Source organism: Mytilus trossulus, chromosome 8, assembly GCF_036588685.1.
Source record: "Mytilus trossulus isolate FHL-02 chromosome 8, PNRI_Mtr1.1.1.hap1, whole genome shotgun sequence".
NCBI lineage: Eukaryota > Metazoa > Mollusca > Bivalvia > Mytilida > Mytilidae > Mytilus > Mytilus trossulus.
Genome location: NC_086380.1, coordinates 5,390,117 through 5,400,040, shown reverse-complemented (window position 1 = coordinate 5,400,040; position 9,924 = coordinate 5,390,117).

The window sequence follows — 9,924 nt, the reverse complement described above, 5'->3', positions numbered from 1 at the left end:
TTCCCGTTACAAAGAGAAAAAAAATTATGTATTTCTTATTTTTATCAATGTCTGTAATAGTTATCTCATTCGGACTTGGTGTGTCAGTGTAAAATCATCCCTTTGGCCAGAGGACAGATAGTAATCTTACAATGACAAATCTAGTCCTAAGGGGATATCTACTTTACATCCACGCTATTTTAGATTAAACGAAAAACAATTACAATTCATACAATCTACTTTAGAACTGCACACAACCATTACAATGTACTTTATAGCTTACTATATAATGTAATCCCTTTATGACCCCGAACACGATGATTAAATATGAAACTATGTCAACTCGCCCCACTAGCCAATCGGCCCACACTAAATCGCCATTTTTTAAAAATCGCCCCACTCTTGTTTACCAACTCGCACCACTTTTAACAAAGGACAAAATGCCATTGAACAATCAGACGGACAACTCACTTATTTACAAAAAGGGTTAAACCCCTTTGAATAAAGGTCTGTCAACACGCTTCACTTATGAAAATACATATCATGCTTCCTAGAAGTATTTCAGATTACTGATAGTTGGTATCCAGTCGTTGTGGTATCGGGGTATGTGTCTTGGGTGGATATGCTAAAGGTCTTCAGTTCCAATCACAGCAAAGATACTGGATTTTTTTCTACACAAATTTTGATAGTCTTTACGTATAAATAATAGTTTTATAGTGGATTTAACATGCCCGCCAAAATGTTACAGAACAAAGGAAAGCATGCAAAACAAACAAACTCAAGCTGGGGTGATCTGGCAGGGATCACCCCTTGTAGTACAAAGGAGCTGGGATGTCAATTACCGTTATCCATTATGTATACACCTTTCTGTATTTCATATGACAAATGTATGATTACTTTTATATTCATAACATCCAAGCTCCTTTGTTTTACCAGGGGTGATCTGAGCCGGATTACCCCTACCATATCAACCTTGCTGAAATTTTCTTGTACTGCATGCTTTCCTTTGTTCTGTAACTTTTTGGCGGAAAGGTTCAATCCACATTAAAACTTTAAAATATTTATACGGAAAAGACTACAGTCGCCGTCACGTGACATTGGCACAATGAATTACAACTTTTGTTTAAATATCAGCTGCATTCACTCGAGATGATGTTTTTCCATTAGCGGAAGAGAAATCCTTCCAAATATTCACTACTGTCCTACCTTTTATTGTGTTTGAACCGTATAATCCTGACCTTCACATTTTTCAAGATTATTTACCTTGTTAAACCGCCATCTTGGTTTCTATGAGGATCCCTTATTTACATGACATGTGTTACTCTTTGGTCATATCCGTGTAATTGGTGTGATACCATTTCCCGAGCGTTTTGCATTTAAACAATAAAGATAATGAAAAGCTCCACAGAAACCCGAGAAAAAAGACAGCACGTGGAACTCCACAGCAAAACTTCCGGTAATGAAAATGTCGGATTCTACCATACAAAATAGTGTTGGATTATGTGAAGGTCAGGAATTTACAGTGCAAACACAAAAAAAAGGTAGGATAGTAGATGATTTTTTGGAATGCTTTTTGATTCCAATAATTGAAAAACGTTATTTTTAATGAATTCGGTTATTAGTTTAAAGTTTTGCGACCAAAAACATGGTCCCAATTTTACATGATGGCGACAATAACTTTCAAATTTTGTGTTGAAAAAATCCAGTGCCTATGCTGGGATTCAAACTCAAGACCTTTAGCATAGTCCACAAATCAAACCACTACCCCAAGATGACCAGATGCATATTCGGGCGTATGACATTTGCGCCGATTTTGAAAATTTACATTCTTTCATTTGCGCCGATTTCATTTTTTCATTTGCGCCGATGGTATATTTTCTACTAATTGGATTTACAGGTAAGATACAGGTAAGTTAATACTTTTACATCTACTATACCTTGAAGGTATATTGGTAAAATCTGGTAATAAACGTTGTTCACTTAGGGTTTTAAGTTAATTTTATTTCATATTGTAGCCTTTTCAATAGTCGTTTGGCGCGAAAAGGACGATAACTTAATGTTAGAATTTAATATTTTTGGTCAATTTCCGGAATTCAATGCTTGATCATCACGATTTTTTCTTTGGCCGTTGACGACGTTACTATTGCTGTATTCTTTGACAATAAGGTATATTTAACATAGCAGAATTATCAATGTATTATCGTGGTATCAATATATGTTAGAAATGTTAGATACCTGAATAATTTGTAATTTGGCAAGGACAGTTCATCAGGTCCCCTGAAAACATGATTTTGTAAAATATCACTTATCGGCATCTCCGGGCGGCAAACCAGATTAATTTCCTGATGATCTTTACTACAGCATTCTGATTGTTATTAATTGCTACATATTACAGTTTTTTGTAAATCGATGTTTGTTTACATTATCAACAAATGTGAGTAACATTCAAGGTCGAGTTGTCGTTCGTAGAGATATAGTTTGTTCCAAACCATTGTTTGTTTCTGGTACATGACACTATTCAGTACATATTTATTAAATTGAATAAATATTACTGATTCATTTTTAAAGAGACTTATTCATGTACTAAAATTCAATTTTTGCATCGTTACTTATTATTTATAACCCTTGTTGAAAGACTTAGTCGTTTTATATAAGTTGTTTGGAAATCTAGTGTTGCTTGAATAGACCGTGCAAGGGCTGTATAGCCAATCAAGGTCGTTAAAACTTCAATTTGTTGTTCTTGCTTGAAAGCAGTCAATGGCGCTATTCTGCCTATTAAGCCAAACCTGTATATGGTTGTTGACAACATCAAATGATTGGGATGTTTGTGGCCTGACATTCAGTCCCACCATGGGAAGCTGCGCTCTGCCGGCTGCGTTCTTATTGGAGTCATTCAATTCTATATTTCTCTAGTTTTGGTCCACATAATAAAAATTGTACTTATTCTTATTGAAAAAAAACTTTTAGGAAGTTTGGTCCTCAATGCTCTTCAACTTTGTACTTTATTTGGCCTCTTTAACTTTTTTGGATTCGAGCGTCACTGATAAGTCTTTTTGTAGACGAAACGCGTCTGGCGTATATACAAAATGTAGTCCTGGTATTTATGATAGATTTATGTACACACATGGCAGACCACACTCCTTTATTTCTTTAATGGCTTTCAGTTTGGTGGACACAAGGAATTGATTCCCAGTTCCTTTCAAAAACTCCTACTTCCCTCCATATTCTGTTCCCCTGCACTCCCATTTTTTATCAACAAGAATTATCTCTGTTTTAACAACACTGTTCTCGCGATTAAAATCACCCTGCCTCAAGCTTTCATCCATCATATTCTCATTTCCTCTCATTCCATGGTTCCCGTAATTCTGTCAAACCCCTTATCAGTGTCACAATGGCTCGCACCCATCATTGGACAAATTATATTATACTACCTGATTTGTCTCCTATATGCAAAAATTACGAGTCAGGTTTTTTTAGGTTTTATGTGAATGACCATTTTTTCACACATTTCGTTTTCTAACTACCATGCGTATTTGTTATTATCAACTATATGACATCAACGCACAGAATACAAAATATCTTTTCACAAAACCACAAAGATGGCATAACAAATACATACTCAGGGTTTCTGTTGAAGTTTACTTTGCGAGCACAAAGTGATGAATTAATTATAAAACAATTTGGTTAAGCTAAATAAATATTCAAAAGATGTTTTAGAAATAGACTATAGTTGACGAGCTACCCCCTCGTGTAACAAGATTTATCTCTCCTAAGATTTAAACACATTGACATTGAGATTGAATTTTCTCCCTTTGATAACAGCCAGTTCCAAATCAAGATTATTTGTTTGATGATTTTTAATTGATTAACAATACTTAAATAAAGGAAAAGGATAATACTTTCAGTTTTGGGTTCTCACAAAGACTTTTTCACATTAAAAATCCAAATTTAGATGAAAAGGCTACGATATTGTTCTGGGACATCGTTGTAACACGATGGACATATATGTTTTTATGGATGTTATCAAGAAAATCCATGCCGTTACATATGTAAAAATGCGAAATCTAGACATGCCAGCATCCGTACGCAAGCCAGAGAAAGAAAAGATTGACTTCGTTATCGACAAGTATGCCAAATATAGAAATGAAGAAATAACAAGAAAGGAATACATAAGATGTGTTGCCTACAAATACTCTGCAAGAACAGATTTATAATTTTAATGTTTTCCGTTTTTATGGATTTTAATTCGTGATTTTAAGATAACAGAGTGATTTTACTTCTTCATTTTAATGAATGTGGATATAGTGCTATTAAATTGACTCATCCTGCTCGAAATGCTACTTCCACCTCCCCGTGGTGAGCAGGGGACAACAGTTGTATACATGTTATGATTGACAATTCATAAAATGTGTTCAACTGGCTAACGGAAGAGGTCTTTAATGAAAAATAAAAAAAAGAGTTGTCTCATTGACATATTCTTATATATTTTCTGTAGTTAACCTGTATTTTACCTGTAATTTACCTGTAAAAAAAATCGGCGCAAATGAAGTGCAAATCGGCGCAAATTCAAAACGCCGGCATATTCAAATATTTGTAGGCTACTGCTTCTTTTTAATAAAGACGATGGAGAATATGTCTACCGTCATTTACAAACTAGGGAGCACAAACTAACGAACCATTAAGTGATAATGAAATAAACATACTTTATCAAGCAGTTATCAGCAGAAATTACCAACGTTTTACGAAACTCCAAGCAAGGAGAGATTTACATAAAGATTGGCTATATAATCTGATAACAGAGACAAACGGGAGGAGTTTTCATCGTTTTCATGAGTTTGTGGTTAAACGCATAGAAATGAATATGAAACAGTTAGAAAATATTCATCGAGATGGAGAGCAGTGTTTTCTGGGACGTGTTAAGGAAATGATATAGCGCCTCCTGTAAAACCAGACAAAGCATGTATACTAATATTTCAAAGTGTTCAAAATATTCTATTCGAAGATGAATATTTATGGCAATTACATTTACAAATTCTGTTTAAATATTTCAAGAGGAAATTGTTGTCTACATTGAAATCCGTTTTCAAAATGGTCGTTTTTCTGGGGGATTATATGTTGAAAAGAATATGAAAGATTTCAAATCATTAATTGACAAAGCATTTCGGAAGACAAAGTAGGATAAGAAAGACATTTTTTTCCGAAAATATAAATTTGTTCTAAAAAGTAAAATCACAAAAATATTGAACTAAGATGGAAAATCATTTCGGAAAGTCCATAATCACATAGCAAAATCACATAACAAAACGCATAAAAAACGTCGGATTTGACAAGAATTGTCATATAACTAATTGAAACTAGTAAACTATATTTCAGATATTTTGAATACGGCACAGATTTGATCGTTGTTTAATTAATTTATCAAGAAAACATTGGTATATATCATATATGTATTTCATATTATACATCTAACTTATTTGGTTTAAGTAATTTTTCGTGTTAGTTATTATTCAACACGACATGTTGTACTCTTTGTATGCATGTAAAACAATCGTACCACACTTGAGGTAAATAGGTGTCTAAAAATTATAATCCTTGTTTTTGTTATTCGAAATAAAGGTCAATGGTGTCAGATTTTGCATAATAAAAAGAAAATTACACATTAGAATTTTAAGATAAACTATGAGAAAATGCTTCTAATAGTAAGGTTAGAGAAGGAAAAATGTGGTCGTTTTCGTGCTACTTTATAAAATAGGTAAATTCACAACAATTCAATTATGAAAATTTCTTTATCTGCGTTATCTCCTTCTGTGGCCATTTTTTTGGTAAATGAATTAAGCAATAATATTCTGGTTTTGTTTGTATAAAGTACGGTCGTAAAGTTTATACATAAAACAAGAAGATGAGGTATGAATGCCAATGAGACAACTCCCATTCCAAGTCACAATTTGTAATTTAAATCATTACTAGAACACAGCCGCGAAAATGTGTGAAATAGAGCGTTTGTAAACTGTAAATAAAATCATAACTGGAGAATTCCAGGAGAGGTATAAAAAGTCAAAGGTACTTGGGAGCTGGGCACATTTATTTGGCCCTCCCCCTTTTTTCCAAATACCGATTTTTATTTTTTCTTGTTTTTTTTGGGGTATACTATGAACATACACAAATATATATATATATTATACTATAATTACTTTATAAAACGTTCACTGATCTCTTAAAAGGCACCCCATTCAGTGAACTATTGGAATTTATAGAAAATTATAGCATGTATACAATTTATTCATAGTATACGTTTTTAAAACGGCTGTATCCGCCCCTAATAGTATACAGAAAAACGCAAAAAAAATATTGTTCTGTCCCAAGTTCTTATGCAAATTATGTTTACTTTCAAAACAGGCCTAAAGGGCAGCGGAAGTCTTTTATAATTCTCAAAAAGTCAGTCCGATGACGGAAACAATATATGTACGCCTATATTTTCATTTTTTCCCCAAAATAACCCAAACTGAAATATTTTAAGCAAGGATGGTAAATGCTAGAACATAGCGGGCTTCCACCAGAGCGTAGCTGTAAGTGTTGTAGGATAAATTTTTTGTAAACATAATAATAACTGGATAATTTCAGGAAAGGTTCTAAAAGTTATTGGTACTTGGGGGGACAGGACAATTGTTCCCAAAACTTCCAATTTTTTGTTTTCTATATATTTCAATATGAACATACGTTTAGTATATTATGAACATATACTATAAATAGAGTGTATTTGCTATTTATTATCAATTTTCAGTTAAGTAATCAATCCACGGTGGTCATTGATATATTTATAGACCCTCTCTATTTAATATACGTAGTGACCAGATGTATTTTTGTAAAATATTTTATGAATAAAGAATTTCAGAAAAGGTATCAAAAGTTATAAGCATTTTGGGATATGAAAATTGTTTTTCTAGCCCGACTCCTAATTTTTTTACCTCCAAAACTCCTATCATTTCTGTTCTATTGATTTTGATAATGGTAGCGTTAATATACTATAAATAGAGTGTATTTGCTTTTAACTATCAACTCTCAATTTACTAATCGATCCGCGGCGGTCATTGAAATATTATATAGACCCTCTCTATTTAATAAACTCAGTGACCGCCGTGGATAGTAAATTTGAAAAAATGATAGTAAATAGCAAACACACGTTATTCAAAGTCTTTGGTATGTACTTCAAAGTACAGAAAAAACGCAAACCGGATGTCTAGTATGACTTACAATTTCGTCCAATGACGGAAAAATGCCCGGATGCTTTTTTTTCGTTCTTCGCCCAAAATAACCCAAACTGAATAATCAAAAGAATGGGTGACAAATGCAACAATACATTGTACATATAGGACACCGAGGCATGATGATTAATTCATTGTGGAAGGAAGAGAAGCGACACGCAAAATGAGGTTTAATAGTATAGAGAGGTCAAGTTCGGGTTTCTCCACGGAGCTCTAGCTCATACATCAAGCTATAAAAACCCAAAAACACTAGACTAGTGTAACACTATTCAAACGTAAAAACAAACAGTCTAATCTATATAAAAATACACACTTATGAACCACATCAACAAACGACAACTACTAAACATCAGTTTCCTGACTTAGGACAGGTGTTAACAAATGCAACGGGTTTAAACGTTTTAATAGGTACCTAAAATCATCCTTATTTGAAGCAATAATGCAACATCACAACATAGAAAGACACACTATATTATATCAATTGAAATGCCTTAACTCAATCAAAAGACATATTAACACTAGTGAACATATACTGAATGAAAGAGGGACGAAAGATATCAAAGGGACAGTCAAACTCGTAAATCTCAAACAAACTGACAACGCCATAGCTAAAAATGAAAAAGACAAACAGAAAAACAATAGTACACATGACACAACATAGAAAACTAAAGAATAAACAACACGAACCCCACCAAAAACTAGGGGTGATCTCAGGTGCTCCGGAAGGGTAAGCAGATCCTTCTCCACATGCGGCACCCGTCGTGTTGCTTATGTGATTACAAATCCGGTAAATAGTCTAATTCGGTAGGTCAAATTCATGAAAGGGAAGGGGATTGTAGTTACGACGTAAGGAACATATCCGATATCATTTTTGAAACATTTGATATATGATACATTGCAAATACACAATGAATACAACCAGGGTAGAATAAATAAAGACAACAGTTGTATATTGCATTGAGTTGTTTCACAATTTAAAAAAAATAACCTTTAACAAAAAAACGTCGTATGCAATCATATACACACGTAAATGGAAATTATATATTTTGTGGTAAGGTATACCAGTTAAATGAAGAATATAGTACAAAAAAGTGAAAATGTATAGTAATACCAAACCATTATCAAGCCGATGTATACACGAGATATAACTCCGAATAAGTCAAAATAAGATTACAAAATTACAAATTAACAAGAAAGTACAATTTAGGAGTGCTTGCAGTTACTGACAGCTAGCTAAAATCCAAAACATGTACTAATAAATAATTATGCTTTAGAGACTACAGCACAAACATTCTATATTAATAGGAAAAATCTCTCACATGAATTACATTCTACTCTCCAAATTGGTTTATTGCATTAATGATCTAGATCGATTGTTACCTGCTATTTCAAAATCTAAGATTGAGGAAGACACCTCAGTTCCTTGCCGACCATGCGGTGGCTTTTTACCCAGTCAAGGTCGTAACAACCCCGATAAGTAAGTAAACTACTTGAACAGCAGCAAATGAAATCGCCGGTGTAAACTACATATAAACTTAGAAAATATCTACTATGAACAAAGAATCTTGTGCCATTATAAATAAGATGGTTGATTGAAAGTACGGATGGTGTACGTTATGCATTTTCTGAGGTTTTATTTACATTCATAATATCGTTTGAGTGGTTGTTTTTCAAATAAATACCAATTAAGAGATGGTTTGTAAATGTCAAAGAGTCAGCAACGTTACACAATAGTTGATTTAAGAGAGAATGCTTTTAAACTTTTAAAAATGTCAGTCATTATTTATTTCGAGTTCTTTCCAGTTATTCTGATATTCATGTATTTCTAATTTTTATTTGGAAGATAGTTGGGATAGAATTCTACTATCTTTTTAAATGTTGGAAGTTAAATTATGAACAAAAATATTTGAAACTTTTTTTATCTAAGTAAACCAACACATATTGCACTTTCATGATTAAATGAATACTAGAAGGCATTTGCAAACTGGAAAATCTTTTTATAGTTGCAGGTCATATATATGTATTAATTGTGGTAATATGATTTAATATCAATATTTATAATGTCTCTGTACCATGAAATTATGATAATAAAAATATATGCAAGACGGAACTTGATATCTCATGCTCATATTAGCCTTTGGCTAGATGAACACACAAACTTATAATTGACAAATCAATAATTAAGAAGCAGACTTGATCAATCAACGTGTATAGTTCTGTTTCACTGAGTAACAATAAAAAAGGGGAAAATATACATTAAATCGAATTGTTCATTCAACATTCACTTCCGAATAATCAATAACTAGTGGATGGGGTGTATTTAAATGCCATCTGTAAAAGCTAGCAAAGTATTTATTATAGATGCGGACATTTAAATATACACATCACATACACATTCTAATTATTAAAATACATGATTGATTTTATACGATCGGTAAATTAAATGAGCTGTAGTTGTTTTTAAAACTGAAAAGCATCTTCTAAATATGGAGGCGATTATTTGTGACCTGGATTATCATAATTTTGATAATTATATAACAATATGTCTTGGGTTGCATTTCTTTACTATTGGAGTATATGATTTCGTGCTCGATAAAATAAAAACTGAACATAACAAATTGTACAAGGTATGTGCAAGTGGTGTGTGTACGAAACAGAACTGTAGTAAAAACTTAAGGATGTT